General features: G+C 41.3%; 1 protein-coding gene across 10 annotated transcripts in view; it reads right to left on the minus strand.

Annotated features, from left to right (window-relative positions):
- RUBCNL (rubicon like autophagy enhancer) overlaps positions 1-18,647 on the minus strand; it is a 60,358-nt gene that overhangs the window by 32,650 nt on the left and 9,061 nt on the right. The window contains exon 3 of one of the 10 annotated variants that reach the window (XM_073212630.1): positions 14,657-14,735. The exons of 3 other annotated variants lie outside the window; for them this stretch is intronic. The gene's annotated coding sequence lies outside the window, so the exon portion shown is untranslated. Of the gene's footprint in view, positions 1-529; positions 2,095-14,656; positions 14,736-15,782; positions 15,896-18,086; positions 18,643-18,647 lie in introns of those variants that run through there. 6 more of the 10 variants (XM_073212636.1, XM_073212640.1, XM_073212639.1 and 3 more) reach the window with 6 other exon arrangements.

An 18,647-nucleotide genomic window follows, 5' to 3' on the forward strand; every position in this document is an offset into this window, starting at 1 on the left:
GGCTTGGATGAGTCCAGCCAGAAAGAAGGGTGGGGGACACCTGAACCTGGAGTCCATTCCAGATTCTTTAATAGCATTGTCTGCACATGGTTAGTTCCCACAGCATATCTTGCCACCTAATTGACATTTGTACAGGGGGCAATGCAACCTGCACCCAAAACAGACATTGATTTCCCCCAAACCTGCCATTCCCTAGTTTTCCCCTTCTGATAGCTGAAGCCCAGATCCAAGAATAGTCTCTGTTCCTATCTTTTCCCGACTCTCCATCTCTAACCCAATAGCAAGCTGGTATCTATTGCTACCACCCTATCCAATCACCATCTCTTCCACCTGGACCTCCTGCCATCATTCCTGTGGGTTTCCCCGTTTCTACTCCTGCCTATTTATAATCAAGGGGTATTCAGAGAGATCCTTTATAAACATGAAACAGATGTCATTCCCTAATCAAACCATCCCCCCAAAATGTCCCTTCAAATCTGAAACATAATCCAAAATCTTAGCTTGCCCTTAAGGCACGAATGAGCCTGACCTATAGACTCTCACATGTCCTCAGCCCTCCTTGAGTTTCAGCCATGCCCTCCAGCTCTTGACCCCCTCACCACACTTCTAGTCCTGCCACCTGCAACGCTCTTCCACCAGATGATCACAGATCGGGCTCCTTCCCGTCCTGTTGCATGCTTGGTTTATGAATTACTTCCTCAAAGATATCTTTCTTAACTATTTCTTTTAAAAGTAGTTCCCTGGCTACTCCCTATCACATCACCTTGCTTAATTTTCATCATAGTAGTTCTTACTTCCTGATATTTTTTTACTCTTTACTGTCATTGCTCTCCACCCCCTGGCAGAAGCCCCATGAGAGCAGGGGCCTTGTCTGTTCTCTGCTGGGTCACTGAGCTGCACATGAGGACTCAATAAAATTTAGGGGCTGAATAAATCAATCCAACAAAGTGGAAATAGTCACAAGCTAGAGGAAAGACTTTGGTGGGAGATACAACTGCTCTGTTACTGTGGCAGAATTATTCATACATGAATCCATGTTTCCTAAAGGTATGAAACTTTTCTCACCCAAAGTTTACAAAGAGACCAAAAGAAGGTACATGCAAAAACTATAGGAAAAATTCTTGGGTTTTCTTGATTTGTGGGCCTTCCATCATAGATCATTCATTTTGAAGTGATACAGACAGCTAGGTAGATAGGTAGATGAGAAGGAGAGAGAGATGATAGATGATAGATTGAGTGGTAGGTAACAGATGACAGATGGATGGATGCCAGCCTGAAGACACCGCACGAGCTCCCAATCACTTTGCACAAGCTCTCCCAGGACGTGGCGAGCAGCCAGAATGCGCTACCCTGGCAGGTCTCATCTTCCTTCCCCAGGCCTCAAACCTCACCTTGTGTCCCAATTTCTCTGCTACACATTTTTTTCTCTCCAATATTTTGGGTGTTATTACAAAAGGAAACCATGACTGTGTTTTTATAAAATGCCAAAACACAGAAGCTTAGAGTAAAAAGTGAAGCACTCTCATTGCACTAAGCCCCACCAATCCCACTACATTCCTAGAAATAATATTGTTAATTATCTTTCCTCCTGGGATCTATTTCTATGAATTAATATGTGCATGTCAGATCAGAATATATGTTTTCTTTTTTGTGCACACACATGGCATCAAACTGGACATATTCTACAACATACCTTCTTTTTCTCTCAACAATATGTATAAGGGTGTATAACATTCTTCCAAACTATTTTACCATTTTCTATTGTAGACCTATCATAATTTACTTAGCAAGACTCCTACTGATGGAAATTTATTTTCAGTTTTTCCCTATTATAAAATATATAACAATGAACATCTTTGTTCATGTTGCTTTTTGTGGACTTTCTTTTGTAAATATTTTCTCTTACTAGTTCCTAGTTCTGTGTCTATAGCTCATGATAACCTCATTATTTCCAAGACAATGAAGCTATATAAGTCATATTTTACTCTCAATTCTCTACATGTCATGTCTGTTTTAGTGTGTAGGAGATGATTACAGATGTGAAGTCACATGAAAAACACACAGCCTCAAACAAAAGGTAAGTAACAGAGATCCCTGTGTTTTTATAAAGAGATTAAAGTCAATAGTTCAAAGGGAATGAATAACGTTATGTATGAGCCTCCCAGACAAGGAACTGACTTAATTTCATTGAGCATAAACAGATTCCTATTTATAAAAAGTAATTCTCAGAACAGATACATGCTCCACTTCCTTCTAGAAAAGTGTTCTTGATTCATTCATACGAATAACCAGTAGGTGCAGGCTTTGCCAGGCTATAAAATGAGAACATTTTGGAGCTCGAATAGACCTCTGGAGATTCAAGGCTGCATCCAGGGTCACAGCTGGGTAGTGGAAGATGGCAGAGGAAGAATAACAAGCTGGACTGGATACTCATTAAAGAGCATGCGTTTCGCTGAAAGGCAGATTGACAAAGAAGAGAGAGCAGTGGTTGCAAACAAAGTCCAGGCCCTAGTAATAGGTCAGCATCTCCACTTCTTGATCTTTAGGGCAACAGATAATTCATGAGATACTATCATGGACTTGATGGTTGGTTGCTCGTTACCACATTGCTTGTAGTCTGTTAGTTACTCAGGTAAACAAATACTTACTGAGCATCTTCTGCATGGCTGACATTATTTTTGTTTTTGTAGCACTGGCGTGACAGTGGTAGCTAAAATAAGCTTCTTGCTCCCCAGTAGCTTACATTCTGGCAGAGGGAAGACTGACTGGACACATATAGTCATAAATTTCAGGTACCCATAGGCAGCAGGTAATTTGGGTCTAAGCAATGCTTGGCATCTTCTCAAAGTGCTTCCTGCTCTCATAAATGGGGTCCTTTAAATCAGAGATGCTTAGGTACAAAGATAAAATCAATTTCCAAAAACATTTTAAAGGAAGAGAAACGAAGCGGCAAACCTTACCGTCATTTCTGTTGAGAACTTCCTATAGAAGGCAAGCACAGGCCAGCTTCCTGGTTAACAGACATGCAGCAGCAAAGGCCCTGGACAAGAGACTCCAGACTCCTCCCACGAGTCCTTCCAACGGGTCCCTGCCCATTGGTTAGTGGTCCTGTCAAGAATGGCTGGGACTCTAGGGCCATGACAGAGCCACAGTACTGACTGGCAAGATGCAAGCTTTGCAAGAAGGGCAGATGTCTCAGATGGACATGAGCCACCATGACCTCCATAGCGACTTCACAAAAGTCCTTCAGACCACAAGCAGCCAGCACTCTGATGGTAGAGGAACAGCTTTAACTCCTAAATGCTTAACCATCTTAGAGTTAGTCCATGAGTAGGCACAGCATGTCAGATTTAGGGTTTTCTCTGCCCCAGCACCAACTATTAACTGAATACATAACTGGGAGCGTCAGAGTAAAGGCTCATCTTCAATGTTACCTTCTCAGTGCAGCTTCCCTGGCCACTCTATAAAGAACGGCAACTGTCCTGCTCTAAAAGGTCTTCTCCCTCCTTCACAACTCTGTTTTTCTCTTTACTCCTTAGCACTAATCCTCATTGTATTTAACCTCCATGATTAACACCCACTGGGATGTAAGATCTCTACAGGAACTTTTTTAAAAAAATTTATTTTGGACACTGCTCTATCCCCAGAACCTAGAGTGGGGGCACATAACAAGTGCTCAGTAAATGTATTCTTTGAGTGTATGAATGAAAGGATGAGCAAACAGACCTATGTATGGTTTTGTTGGTTATTTCTGCTGCCCAAAAAAGGAAGCAATGAATAGATGTCACTCTTTAGAAGAGATTGGAGATCATGACCTAAAATGTCTGCTAACCATTCCCTTAGAATAAAGCATGTTACAGAATAGAAATCACAAACCAGAGTTTAGGGTGAAAGGTAAAATCCATTCCATTCAATTTTATGGTGTCTTACTGAGCATGCCCGGTAATAAACACTTGAGAACAGAGAGGGAATCTTATCTTTAACTAAAGCCTGTGAGCTGTTTGGTTAACGCTGTTCCCCAAAACCTCTTCCCATCTTTCTGTACCTACTTCCCTCATGCTTTGACTTTAAGCAAAGACTCACCATCCCTAAGGATGTCAACAGACTTAAACTATCACATATCAAACAGAAACCATTAAGAAGCCCAGTAACATGACTCCACAGCTTGCACAACAGTGGCCAGGAATCGGAGTAAACTGTGATTTTCATACAGCTGCATCTTTAACACAGCACGTGCTGAACACTGTGTTCTAATTTTAAAAGCACCAGGAAGGAAACGGTGGCAAACTGCAATGGCGGCTGGTGGCATCACCTCTCTGACCAACAATGACCCTTAATTCTCAAGGTCTGCTGTCAGAAGAACACAGAGGAAGGAAAGAAAGCAATAATGCGAAACAGGTGGGATAGAGTGCGAAGGAGAAGAACTAACAAAGGCAAAGATTGAGGAATGCCAGAGTTTTTGCCTGAGAAAACTGCAGGGTTGCCCAAGACACACAAACGACTCACTTCCTGTGGTCACCGCATATGTCACAGTTACCACTCTCATTCTGCACAATGACCGTTAGGGAGCTGGCCCAAAGTTTCACCATTAGTAACGAGCAGAAGTAGAACAAAAACAAAAGTCTGACTCCTGATCCAAAGCTCTTCCCACTGGTATTTACATTTGGGCTAAAATTAGCAGAATGTTTGCAATTTAATTAGCAATGTAATTTTTAAGAATTTTCCCATCACGTTTGTCACAAAATGTAGGACAAGAACCATGCAGCTATATTTGATTCCATGTCATTAATACAGTTGTCCCCAGAATTTTGTGATTATGCCTTCCTATTTGTAAAAAGAAACTTTGCACATACATGTCCAATATAGGACTACTTAATTACAAACTTTAAATATAACAGCTATTCTAATACATTATGTAATTATAAAACATTCATAAAAATAACATTTTGTTTTTGTTGGTTTTATACTGCTGTTATTTTCTTGAATACTCTTTCTTTGTATTAAAGTATTGTCGATAAATGACCTCATATTGGTTTCAAATATACAACACAGTGGTTCAACAGTTACCCACGTTATCAAATCCTCACCTCCTCTAGGGGGTTACTATCTATCAATGTAGAAAGATGGTACAAAATCATTGGCTATATTCTCCATGCTGTACTACCATCCTCATGACCAACTTACATTGTGATTGGGCCCCTTTATCCCTCTCACCCTACCCCCCCACCCTCCCCAACCCCTTTCCCTTGGTAACCACTAGTCCCTTCTCAGTGTCTATGAGTCTATTGCTATTTTGTTCCTTCTCTTTTGCTTTGTTTTTATATTCCACAAATAAGTGAAATCATATGGTATTTGTCTTTCTCCTCCTGGCTTATTTCACTAAGCATACTACCCTCTAGATTCATCCATGTTGTTGCAAGTGGCAGGACTTTGTTCTTTTTATGGCTGAATAATATTCCATTGTGTATATGTACCACATCTTCTTTCTCTATTCATATATTGGTGGATTACTTAGGTTGCTTCCATATCTTGGCTATTGCAAGTAGTGTGGCGATAAACATAAGAGTGCATATATCTTTTTGAATCAAGGATTTTGTTTTCCTCTGGTTAATTCCTAGAAGTGGAATTACTGGGTCAAATGGTATTTCTATTTTTAGTTTTTTGAGGAACCTCCATACTGCTTTCCATAGTGGTTACACAAATTTACATTCCCACCAACAGTGTAGGAGGTTTTGAATTTCTCCGCATCCTTGCCAGTATTTGTTATTTCTTGTCTTTTGGATAGTGGCCATTCTAACTGGTGTGTGAGGTGATATCTCATTGTGGTTTTAATTTGCATTTCCCTGATGATTAGCAATGTGGAACATCTTTTCATATGCCCGTTGGCCATTTATATTTCTTCTTTCAAGAAATGTCTGTTCAGGTCCTCCACCCACTTTTAATCAGGTTATTTGTGTTTTGGATGTTGAAGCATAAGAGTTCTCTATATATTTTAGATGTTAACCCCTTATCAGATGAGTCACTTATAAATATATTCTCCCATACTGTAGGATGCCTTTTGTTCTTCTGATGGTGTCCTTTGCTGTGCAGAAGCTTTTTAACTTGATGTAGTCCCACTTGTTCATTTTTTATTTTGTTGCCCTGGCCCAAGGAGATATGTCCAGGAAATAATTGCTCATGCTTGTATTCAAGAGATTTTTGCCCATGTTTTCTTCTAAGTGTTTTATGGTTTCATGACTTACATTCAGGCCTTTGACTCCATTTTGAGTTTACTTTTGTGTATGGAGCTAGACAATAAGCCAGTTTCACTCTCTTACATGAGGCTGTCCAGTTTTCCCAACATAGGTTGTTGAAGAGGCAAAATAGCATTTTGTTCTTGCTTTCCAATGAATCTTGTATGGACCAAAAGGTACATACCCTCTCCTTTGGGGACCATTGTTCAAGTAATGTTCCACTAAAAACTTTATACATAAAAAGCAATAAAAAAAAAATACTTATACATGAATATAATTAGATAACTAAGTAAGACTTAGAACAAGTATTAATACAAAAATTTACCCAAAGTAAGGGTACAGTGAAAGGTGGATAGATTGCCACCTTTCTCAGTGAAATAAAATGGGAAGTCATATTAGAAAACAACCTGGCAATTCCTGAAATTAACATATAGTTACCATTTCACCTAGCAATTCCACTCATGAATATATACCTAAGAGAAATAAAAGCATATGTTCACACAAAAACTTTATACAAATGTTAATGGCAGCTTTATTCATAATAGCTAAAAATCAGAAACAAGGAAATTTAAGATGGCAGCATGAAAGGTGAGATGGAGAACTCCTCCCAAAACCACAAATAGTATGAAAATATAGTTAGTTAATACAATTAACCCTAAAACAACAACAAGAAAGAAGGCTGAACCAGACTGTACAGACCTCACGAACAGGGCAGACTTCACCAAACAGGGTAACCTATGAAAGCCTTGATCAGGTGGGACCCAAGCCCTTCCCCCAGCCCAGTTCACCAGTGGGAGGAAGAGAAACCAAGTGGGGGAGGGGGTGGAAGCCTGGGACTGCTGAACACCCAGCCCTGGAGATCTGCTATGTGAGCAGAAACCTGCATTGTGTGGTTCTGTGGACACTGGGGAGCTTGGACAGGCAGAGTGCTTGAGAGACTGAGATTCTGGCCATTTGTGGAGGATGGGGATCCACAATCGGCTGCTCTCTGTCAGAGGTAAGGCAGATGGTCTGAGAGACTTCCTAGCAGCGAAAGGGCTGCTGAGGGGGTGGGGATTGCATGGAGCTTGCTGCATGGCTGGGAGAGAGCTGGACAAGGTTGTCTGGGTGCACTCTGCCCAGCTGGTTGGGAACTTTGAGGAGCTTAAGGCGCTCCATCCCCTGGTTGCCTGCTCAGCTCCAAGGCCCCCCACTGTGACATGCAGCCTGCTGCGCCATCCTCCTAGCCTGCCATCACTGGTTCACAAAACTGCAGTCACTGTGCTGGTGTCGGGCCAGCCAGAGAGAGGCCCCATCTGCAACAGCTGGAGATGCAAAGCACAGAGGCTTACACCTGTGTGCTTGGCCCACTGGCTCTGATGCTGGAGACAGTCACCACAGACAGGAATCAGGAAACAGGTATTTCCTCCCCCCAGGCACCAGCTCCACTCCCCTATGACCCCCAACCTAACTCTAGGGGCTGAGAAGCTCCAGAGACTGGAGCTTCTGGGCACTACTGGGCACAACACAGAAATATGAAATGTCAAAAAAACATAGTTCAGACCAAAATCTCACAAACCCCAGAAAAAAGGGCCAAATGAAACTGAATTCACCAATCTTCATGAAAGAGATTTCAAACAAAAATTATAAACATACTTCTGGAGGAACAGAAAAATATTCAAGAACTCAGCAATGAATTCAAGTTGGAGATTCAATCATTAAGAAATTCCATATCTGAAATGAAACATAAAATGGAGGGATTTAAAAGCAAATTAGATGTAGTAGAAGAGATGGTAAATGGAATAGAAATTAGAGAAGAGGAATACAAAGATGCTGCGGCTCAGAGAGAGAAAAAGAATCTCTAGGAATGAAAGAATATTGAGACAACTATGTGACCAATCCAAACAGAACAATATTCACATTATAGGGGTACCAGAAGAAGAAGAAGAGAGAAAAATGGATAGAAAGTGTCATTGAAGAGATAATTGCTGAAAACTACCCCAATCTGGGGAAGGAGATAGTCTCTCATGCCATGGAGGTGCACAGATTTCCCAACACAAGGGACCCAAGGAAGACACCATCAAGACATATAATAATTAAAATGGCACAGATCAAGGATAAGGACAGACATTTAAAAGCAGCTAGAGAAAGAAAAAAGATCACATACAAAGGAAAACCCATCAGGCTATCATCAGACTTCTCAGCAGAGACCTTACAGGCCAGAAGGGAGTGGCATGATATACTTAATGCAATGAAGCAGAAAGGCCTTGAACCAAGAATACTCTACCCGGCAAGGTTATCATTTAAATTTGAAGGAAGGATTAAACAATTTTCAGATAAGAAAGAGCTGAGAGAATTTATCTCCCACAAATGACCTCTACAGTGCATTTTGGAGGGACTACTATAGATGGAAGTATTCCTAAGGCTAAATAGATGTCACCCAAGGGATAGACAAAGAGTACAGGATATGATTCATAACATACAAAGAATGGAGGAGGAAGAGAAAGGAGGAAATAAAAAAAAGAACATTTAGGTTGTGTTTGTAATAGCACACAAAGTGAGTTAAATTAGACTGTTAAATAGTAAGTGCACTTTACCTTGAACCTTTGGTAACCATGAATCTAAAGCTTGCAATGGCAATAAGTGTATGCCTATCGATAATAACCCTAAATGTAAATGGTCTGAATGTACCAATCAAAAGACATAGTTACTGAATAGATAAAAAACAAGACCCATCTGGTATTATAGTTAGTACATATGGTGTGGGGGATCACGGGGAGAACAGTGTATCACAGAGAATGGAGATAGTGGATCTCTGGCAACTTGCTGCACTGATGGACAGTGACTGCATATGGGTGGGGACTTCATAATATGGATGAATGTAGTGACCACATTGTTTTTTCATGTGAAACCTTCATAAGAGTGTATATCAATCATACCTTAATAAAAAATTTTAGAAAAAAAAACAAAAAAACAAGACCCATCTATATACTGCCTACAAGAGACTCACTTCAAACCCAAAGACATATACAGACTGAAAGTAAAGGGATGGAAAAAGATATTTCATGCACCTAATAGAGAAAAAAGCAGGAGTTGCAGTACTTGTATCAGACAAAATAGACTTCAAAACGAAGAAAGTCACAAGAGACAAAGAAGGACATAAAATAATGATAAAAGGTTCAGTTCAACAAGAGGATATAACCATTATAAATATCTATGCACGCAACACAGGATCACCTACATATGTGAAACAAACACTGACAGAATTAAAGGGGTAAATATAAGGCAATGCATTCATTTTAGGAGACTTCAATACACCACTCACTCCAAAGGAAAGATCAACCAGAAAGAAAATAAGTAAAGACACAGAGGCACTGAACAACACAAGGGCCTAACGGATATCTACAGAACAGTCCATCCAAAAGCAACAGGATACACATTCTTCTCAAGTGCACATGGAACATTTTCAAGAATAGATCATATACTAGTCCAGAAAAAGAACCTCAGTAAATTCAAAAGATTGAAATTGCACAAACCAGCTTCTCAGATCACAAAGGTATGAAACTAGAAATAAACTACACAAAGAAAATGAAAGAGCCCACAAACATATGGAGGTTTCACAACATGCTCCTAAATAATCAATGAATCAATGACCAAATAAAAACAGAGATCAAACAATATATGGAGACAAATGACAACAGTGATTCAACAACAGAAAATCTGTAGGATGCAGTGAAGGACATGCTAAGAGGGAAATATATTGCAATACAGGCCTACTTCAGAAAAGAAGAACAATCCCAAATGAACAGTCTAAACTCACAATTAATGAAACTAGAAAAAGAAGAACAAATGAGGCCCAAAGTCAGTAGGAGGAGGGACATAATAAAGATTATAAAATTGAGAAGAATATAACAATAGAATCAATGAAAGCAGGAGCTGGTTCTTTGAGAAAATAAACAAAATAGATAAACCCCTAGCCATACGTACCAAGAAAAAAAGAGAGTCTACACACATAAACAGAATCAGAAATGAGAAAGGAAAAATCACTATGGACACCACAGAAATATAAAAAATTGTGAGACAATACTATGAAAAATTATATGGTAACAAACTGGATAACCTAGAAGAAATGGACAACTTCCTAGAAAAATACAACCTTCCAAGACTGACCCAGGAAGAAATAGAAAATCTGAATAGACCAATTACCAGCAAAGAAATTGAATTGGTAATAAAAAAACTACCTAAGAACAAAACCATGGACCAGATGGTTTCACTGCTGAATTTTATCAAACATTTAGTGAAGACCTAATACCCATCCTCCTTAAAGTTTTCCAAAAAGTAGAAGAGAAGGGAATACTCCCAAACTCATTCTACAAGGCCAACATCACTCTAATACCAAAACCAGGCAAAGACACCACAAAAAAAGAAAATTACAGCCCAAAATCCCTGATAAACATAAATGTAAAAGTACTCAACAAAATATTAGCAAACTGAATTCAAAAATACATCAAAAAGATCATCCATCATGATCAAGTGGGATTCATCCCAGGGATGCAAGGATGGTACAACATTGGAAAATCCATCAACATCATCCACCACATCAACAAAAAGGACAAAAACCACATGATCATCTCCATAGATGCTGAAAAAGCATTCGGCAAAATTCAACATCCATTCATGATAAAAACTCTCAGCAAAATGGGAATAGAGGGAAAGTACCTCAACATAATAAAGGCCATATATGATAAACCCACAGACAGCATTATACTGAACAGCGAGAAGCTGAAAGCATTTCCTCTGAGATCGGAAACCAGACAGGGATGCCCACTCTCCCCACTGTTATTTAACATAGTACTGGAGGTCCTAGCCATGGCAATCAGACAAAACAAAGAAATACAAGGAATCCAGATTGGTAAAGAAGAAGTTAAACTGTCAATATTTGCAGATGACATGATATTGTACATTAAAAAACCCTAAAGAATCCACTCCAAAACTACTAGAAATAATATCTGAATTCAGCAAAGTTGTGTGATACAAAATTAGTACATGGAAATCTGTTGTATTCTTATACACTAATGATGAACTAGCAAAAAGAGAAATCAGGAAAACAATTCCATTCAAAATTGCATCAAAAAGAATAAAATACCTAGGAATAAACCTAACCAAGGAAGTGAAAGACCTATACCCTGAAAACTATAAGACACTCTTAAGAGAAATTAAAGAGGACAGTAATAAATGGAATTTCATCCCATGCTCTTGGCTAGGAAGAATTAATATTGTCAAAATAGCCATCCTGCCTAAAGCAATCTACAGATTCAGTGCAATCACTATCAAAATACTTACAGCATTCTTCAATGAACTAGAGCAATAGTTCTAAAATTCATATGAAATACAAAAGACCCCCAAATAGCCAAAGCAATCCTGAGAAGGAAGAATAAAGCAGGGTGAATTATGCTCCCTGACTTCAAGCTCTACTACAAAGCCACAGTAATCAAGACAATTTGGTACTGGCACAAGAACAGACCCATCAACAAGTGGAACAAAATAGAGAGCCAAGATATAAACCCAAGCATATATGGTCAATTAATAGACGACAAAGGAACCATGGAAATACAATGGGAAAATTACAGCCTCTTCAATAGTTGGTGTTGGCAAAACTGGACTGCTACATGTAAGAGAATGAAACTAGATCATTGTCCAACCCCATACACAAAAGTAAACTCGAAATGGATGAAAGACCTGAATGTAAGCCATGAAACCATAAAACTCTTTGAAAAAAGTATAGGCAAAAATCTCTTGGACAGAAACATGAGCAACTTTTTCATAAACATATCTTCCTGGGCAAGGGAAACAAAAGCATAAATGAACAAGTGGGACTATATCAAACTAAAAAGCTTCTGTACAGCAAAGGACACCATCAGTAGAACAAAAAGACATCCTACAGTATGGGAGAATATATTCATAAATGACATATCTGATACGGAGTTGGCATCCAAATTATATAAAGAGCTCACCCACCTCAACAAACAAAAAGCAAATAAGCCAATTAAAAAATGATCAGAGGATCTGAACAGACACTTCTCCAAAGAAGAAATTCAGATGGCCAATAAGCACATGGAAAGATGCTCCACATCACTAATCATCAGAGAAATGCAAATTAAAACCACAATAAGATATCACCTCACACACCAGTTAGGATGGCCAACATCCAAAAGGCAAACAACAACAAATGTTGGCGAAGATGTGGAGAAAGGGGAACTCTCCTACACTGCTGGTGGGAATGTAAACAAGTTCAACCATTGTGGAAAGCAGTATGGAGGTTCCTCATACAACTCAAAACAGAAATAACATTTGACCCAGGAATTCCACTCCTAGAAATTTACCCTAAGAATGCAGCAGCCCAGTTTGAAAAAAGACATATGCACCCCTATGTTTATCACAGCACTATTTATAATAGCCAATAAATGGAGGCAACCTAAGTGTCCATCAGTAGATGAATGGATGAAGAAAATGTGGAACATATACACAATGGAATATTATTCAGCCATAAGAAGAAAACAAATCCTACCATTTGCAACAACATGGATGGAGCTAGAGGGTATTATGCTCAGTGAAATAAGCCAGGTGGAGAAAGACAAGTATCAAATGATTTCACTCATCTGTGGAGTATAAGAACAAAGGAAAACTGAAGGAACAAAACAGCAGCAGAATCACAGAACCCAAGAATGGACTAACAATTACCAAAGGGAAAGGGACTGCAGAGCATGGGTGGGAAGGGAGGGATAAGGGGAAAAAGGGGCATTATGATTAGCACACATAATGTATTGGGGGGGTGGGGCACTGGAAATGCAGTATATACAGAGAGGACAATTAATGATTCTATAGCACCTTATTACACTGATGGACAGTGACTGTAATGGGATATGTGGAGGGGAATTGATAATAGGGGGAGTCTAGTAACCATAATGTTGTTCAAGTAATTGTACATTAATGATATTTTTAAAAAAAAGCAGAAACAAATGCTCATCAATTGATGAATGGATAAACAAAATGTACTCCAGCCACACAGTGCAATATTATTCAGCCATAATAAGAAGTGAAGAGCTAATATATGCTAATACATGGATGAGTCCTGAAAACATTACACTAAGTGAAAGAAGCCAGTCACAAAAGATATTGCATATATGTTTGTGTGTGTGTATGTATCTATCTATTACTTTTTATGAAGTGTTCAGAATAAACAAATCCATAGAAGCAGAACATAGATTAGTGGTTGCTTCAGGGTGGGATGGGAACATAGAGGGTCATACCTAAAGGCTACAGGGTATCTTTTTGAGGTTCTAAATGTTCTAAAATAACTGTGGTAATGTTGGCACATATCTGTGAACACACTAAAACCACTTTAAGTGGGTGAATTGTATGTTACATGAATTCTATCTCAGTCTCAATGGTGCTGTCAAAAAAATGAAATGGAAAGATCCCATCTCCCTTCAAAAAGTTCTAGGAAGACTGTAGAAAGCACTGGCATTTCATGGGCCACAGGGTCATAGGAGCACAAGTTTCAAGGCAGGATATGAGCAACGGCACCTAAAGTTAAAAGGGGAAACAGAGAGTAGGCGAAGGGACTACTATGAATATGTGTGCTAAAGTAGTACGGAGAAGAGAGAGGAAGTAGAAGTGAAAATGCCAAGATAGAATTATCTAGAGAAAGAACAGAAACAAAACAGGGGCAGATCAAGATGGTATCATTAGCATGGTGGCTATGAGTAACTGGGCACTCATTGCCAGACCCTACACAGAGGGCTTCAAGCATCCATCCTTATCTTTCAACCAGAACTGCAAGGGAGGTTCTGCCAGTCTGGATTTATAGATGGGAAGCAAAGCCAAAGAGGTTAAGTGTTGTAGTTATGCTTGGTTAAGTGCCTATCTTTTAGAAATATAAACAAAAGGACTTGGAAATAATTGATAGGATTTCTTGAATTTGCTTTGAAATAATGCAGTGGGAAGTGCCATTAGGTGATACGGATGAAACTCAACTAGTCATGTTGACAATTGTTAAAGATGGGACAAATGTACATTCTCTCTAATTCTAAGTTTAAAATTTTTCCATAAGAATATATTTCCTGAGTAAAAGCTAAAAAAAAAAACCCAAAAACCCAAAGTTTCAACATTTGTAGTATCTGTCCATGTGTCCCTAAGTTACCTCTCTGATTTCCTTGTCTATCACCTCTATACACCTACACTTCTATACCCCTGTGCATCCCTGCGCCCTTCTCTTTCCCTCCCTATCTTTGTTCAAATTAGCCTTCAGACTGAGACTTTCACTCTTTTGAAAGCTGCGTCCCTACAGGTATGCACTACCCTCACTTACTGCCCTATTTTTTTCCATAGCACTCATCTTCAGACAGCTTCCCCATCATCATCAGTTCATAAGTAACACTTACATGGTGTCGTGCCAATGGGTTTCAGCCCCGGCAAGTTCGCTGAATTCACTGTGACCACAGAAACTGACAGCAAAACGTTCTGTGGGGTGAAAGGGTTCATTACCTGGCTTGTTCTCCCGACCATAGGTGGAGCACTAGCGTCTCTGTCTCCCCCCAGAGCCCTGGGCCTAGCTCTCTCCATGTAGTGCAATAATAGCTTATTGCCTAAAGGTGTGGAAGCAGTAGCCTAGCAACAGGACAGTTACATCATCAGCTGGTGGTTTAAATTCAGTGAGGATCCTGGCCATAGGAACTCCAACTTCCCCACATATGGCAATGACTATGTGCCTGGCACTGTTATCAATTTTCTATGCACACACACACACACACACACACAGATACTGCTAACAAAAATTGAGGTAGATCACACCCAGGCAGTCTTGCTCTCAAGCCCGTACTCTGACCAACAACAGCACAGGGGTGAAGGGAAGACCTTGAAATCCATGGATCCAACATCTCCCCAGAATATCAAAATACACCAAGCACTGAGTGACTGCTGTGAACTCCCTCAGCCCAAATCTCTACAGACATCAAGAGTCTAAGCCAAGAGAGAGCGCCAAACAAACAAATAAAAGCAGGTTTTATATAGGGCAGGGGACAGTACAAATAACTTGACAATTGAGCTATATTGTTTAAAATACCTTTAAAATATGCGTATACGAAAGTTGGTATTTGAATTTCATATTTGAAGTGGTCATCCAAATAAACCAAGAACAATTTCCAAATAAAGAAAGACAGAATAGGGAAGTACCTTACAACTATTTTCAGGGATGAGTTGTTTTCTGACCCCACGATAGCTTGTTGGCATTTAAAAAAAAACGCAAAAAAAACCCCTCTATCCCCCAATCTTCATCAGCTAAAATCAAGTAAAGATAAGTGCCTGCTGGCTGTGATCGCTTTTCAATGTTAGTTGCCAAAAAACCGTTGAGGTCTAATTTGCATTTATCTCTTACAGTAAAGCTAGGGATCCAAGTATACAAAACTAAAGTATTTAAAACAAAACAAAACAAATTTCAAACACAATTGTTGGTCAGATCACACTGTGTGGTTTAGTTCAGCTTCTGCCCATTTGTCACGCTCAGCCTACCTTTACAGATGGCAAAGACACTTGACTCTGAAACTTCCTCTTACATGCTGAGAAGCATTTTTCTATCACAGTTCACACTTCATGTCCAGTGACAAATAAGACATTCATTCAATACAGGATTGTTATCACTATTTTGTGGATGAGGCCCACAGAGAGGATGCACCCCGAAGCCCACGCAGCGATTGGATGGCCGCTGCCCAGCCAGCACCCTGTAACCTTGCCCCAGCTCCTTAGGCTTACTTACCCCCGCCCAACGCCGCCTGCACGTGGGTGGTAAAACAGTGCAGAAGTTAAGAAAAGAAGCCACGAGTCCTAGTCAAATATAATTTTATGCCAATCTGAGAGATTATTACTCACTCACTAGCTATGTGACTGAGGGGAAGGCATTTACCCTCTCTGTGATTCAGTTTCTTTATAGATTTTTGTGAGAACTAAAAGAATTATAACATGCAAATCTCAGTCTGGCACATAATATTCTATCAAAGTCAGCCTTATTATCACCATCAGTGTTATAAAGATTTACAGTTTGGAATAAGACAGCACAATTAAGGAGACCTAGTTTTATTTCCCAACCTCTTAACTGAGTCATCTTTCAACTCCTGTTAATTAAAATGAAAAAAAAAAGTCAGAGGTTTTTTTCGGTATGAAAAGATACAGTATGACCCACGGACACTATATTGCTCATGTTTATAATCTCTGGAAAGCTGGATATATTTATCTAAAAAGAACTGCTGAAATTTTAACAGTAACACAACCAACCAAGTTGCTTTCCATATTAGTAATATGAATTTCTAATTTAGTGACAAGGGAAACTATTCAAATTTGTCTTTGCTAATGTGTGCCTTCAGATGAGTGAATATGTGTTAGCAAACAATGTACTCTTTCTTTAGCTCTTATCTTCCTCTCAAGATCGTTCAAATTAAAATGCTTTTATCCTTGGCTCTGACAGAATTTTCCCTGTGTCAGAAAACAAGAACTGTGTCAGAAAGCTCACCATGTTTTCGGAGTTTAATAAGTCTCATGAAGAACACGTCTAATCAAATCTAACCCCCTGAGGCCACCAGACTCAGAGGCCACCAGACTCTAAATTTGCATCGACTTTCCTAGCACTTCCCACACTCTGTACAGGCCCTAAAGAAGTTAATGAAAAAGGCAAAGTTTGTGTCCCTTGATGTCACACTGTGACGAGCATTTGCAGGCTGGTAGTATAGTGAATAGGAATTGCACCAAGAGACTGGGAAGCAGACACGCCCTGTGGACAGGTAATCAGGCTTCACTACCGTGAAGTTGTTGCCTCAACTCTGCTCCAGACAAGGTTGTTTTGGCAGCCTGAGGGTGTGGTGGGCAGCCATGTGGGACACCTTAATTTGTAGAAACCATATTTCACACTTTTCAAAATTCTCTTCCCCCCGCCCCCACTAGTTATCTTCCAAACCAGTCAATAAAGCAGGGCAGGAGTATCCTCCCACTTCTCACACAGCAAACTGAAGTTCAAGGAGCTTTGCTGCCCTGTCAAGAAGACCTCGCTGCTACTCGGCCTTAGGGAATAAGAAACGCAAGGTTGCCCACCCATGGATTCTCCAATTCAAAGATCCTTCCAGATTCCACTGTAATAACACAGCAAGGGCAGCTCTTGAATATACCCTTTCCTTTGAGTCTTAATTCCCATCTAGGGCTAAATAACCCCCCTTTGAAGGTTCTGCACATTCCCCAAGCTGACAGCACCAGTTTCGCAGGAGGTGGGTTAGGGCATCCTCTGGCGCCAGTGGTGGGGGTGAAACGCGGCAATCCCGCCGCCGGCGTTGCTCTCTCAGCAGGTGGAGTTCACGTGCGGCGCGGACCACACAATACTCCGCGCTGTCTTGCTCTAACCAGTTCGGTTAAGAAAAGGCTTGCTTTTTGTCAAGAAATACCATAGGTTTGGGTGTATTGGGAAGGGGTTCTCCGGGGGTTTTCGCCTTCTGTGTGTCCACTTGCGGGGTACCGAGAAAAGCCCCCGAGTCCGATACACAGCACCTGGGACCATGCAGGGCGCAGGCTTTAGGCTCACTGCGAGTCGCGGTGCGCCAAAGTGGGTTGAGGTCCCACTCTGAGCACCAGGTCATTTACCCCAACTATTTGCAAATCAGCTCCACCTAAATCCGCCACCGCTGCGGAGCAGTCCCTTCCCACGTTCTCCAAAGGGCCTCAGCACTGCCGGACTACCCCGGGATGACCCGGGGCTCCGCGCCGCTCACCAGCCGCCCCGCCGCCTCCCCCTGCCTCGCGCGCCCCTCGCGCTCCCGCCCCGCCCGGCCGGCTCACCGCGGCGCGCCAGGTGAGCCAGCTGGTCGCCTCCTCGCTCGCATGCCTTGGAGCAGCCTTGCAAGATCACCGCGCTCCGCAGCGGCCGAGAGGGACGGAGGAGGGGGAAGCGGCTTCCTGACGCCGCCCTGCTACCCTCCACCCCCACCGAGGCCCTGGCGGCCGCGCAACCCGAGAAGCAACCCGGGGAAGCGAGGCGCCACTGCCGGGCTTGCTGCTGGCGGGCGGACTCGGGGGACGCAAGCTGGAAGGAACCTGGGGCCCCGCGGTCTTCCCACCGCCACCACTGCCTACGCCCTGGGCCACGCCGGCTGCGGACAGCCAGGAGCCGCTGCGCTCGCCTCTCCTGGTGTCCCTCTCAAAATCACGCCCTGCCCTCCATTGAGGGCCCGGACCAATCTCTGCTTTCAGAGTTGAAGTAAGGAGATAAACAGACCTGGCGGAGAGGACTTCCCACCCCCAGCGCCCCAGGCTGCAGTATTAAGCATTCAGTACAACTGCCTGAAACGCAGACTGAGCCTCCAGACTAATCTATCTACACTGAAATCGATGGGCCCAGCG

Source organism: Manis javanica, chromosome 9 (genome assembly GCF_040802235.1).
Source record: "Manis javanica isolate MJ-LG chromosome 9, MJ_LKY, whole genome shotgun sequence".
NCBI lineage: Eukaryota > Metazoa > Chordata > Mammalia > Pholidota > Manidae > Manis > Manis javanica.